The sequence below is a fragment of the Cynara cardunculus genome, unplaced genomic scaffold (assembly GCF_001531365.2).
Source record: "Cynara cardunculus var. scolymus isolate 2C unplaced genomic scaffold, CcrdV1 Un_Scaffold_6000, whole genome shotgun sequence".
NCBI classification, from domain to species: domain Eukaryota; kingdom Viridiplantae; phylum Streptophyta; class Magnoliopsida; order Asterales; family Asteraceae; genus Cynara; species Cynara cardunculus.
The window spans coordinates 11,643-12,522 of NW_020202713.1; positions in this window are offsets into that span (position 1 = coordinate 11,643).

Below are 880 nucleotides of genomic sequence, written 5' to 3' on the forward strand. Positions count from 1 at the left end.
AAATACATGAAACAGTTTCATTAAGTATTATATGAAACAATTTCACAACCATTTATGAAACAACTTCATCAAAAAAAGTATTATATGAAACAATTTCACAAGATTAAACAATTTCATGAAAAAATTTCATAAAATTAAACAATGAAATCGACAGATGAAGGTGGTTTGCACGGTTTACACAAATGAGGGCGGTTTTCATATGATCACTCCTATATATATATATATATATATATATATATGTTATACTTATCATGAAATTTGCGTACGTTCAAGTGCGTACAACAGCTCGATACCGTAAGTCCGCAACTCAATATCACTTTCTTTAACACTTTCTTCAATGTCATAAGACATTGTGTTCTTCATCACTTTAACCGAACATCCAACAAGAGATCAAAAACCTATCGAGACCGTTCGAGAGAGATCGAGAATCTGTTCATTGACTTGATGTGTGTTTATGTGTGTTAAACCATAACTTACCACCTTCATTTTCTATCAAGAATCGATTGATTGATTTATTATTTGTGTGTGTAAAACTATAGGCTACCACTTTCAGCTTTTATCGAGATGGATCGGAAATCCATTGAAACCAATCAAGAACACATCAAGATCGATCCACAACCCATTGGGACCGATTAACACCAACTGAAACCAATCAAGATTAATCAAGAACCCATCCATTGATTTGGTGTGTGGTTGTGTGTTAAAATCATAACATAACTTCATTTTTCATCAATACCGATTGAGAACCTATTGATTAATTTATTATGTATTTGTTTGTATAATAACATACCACTTTTAACTTTTAACGAGATGGATCGAGAAATCTATCAAGACGAGTCGGTAACTCATATAGATCAATTGAGAACCCAATAAAGAAAAA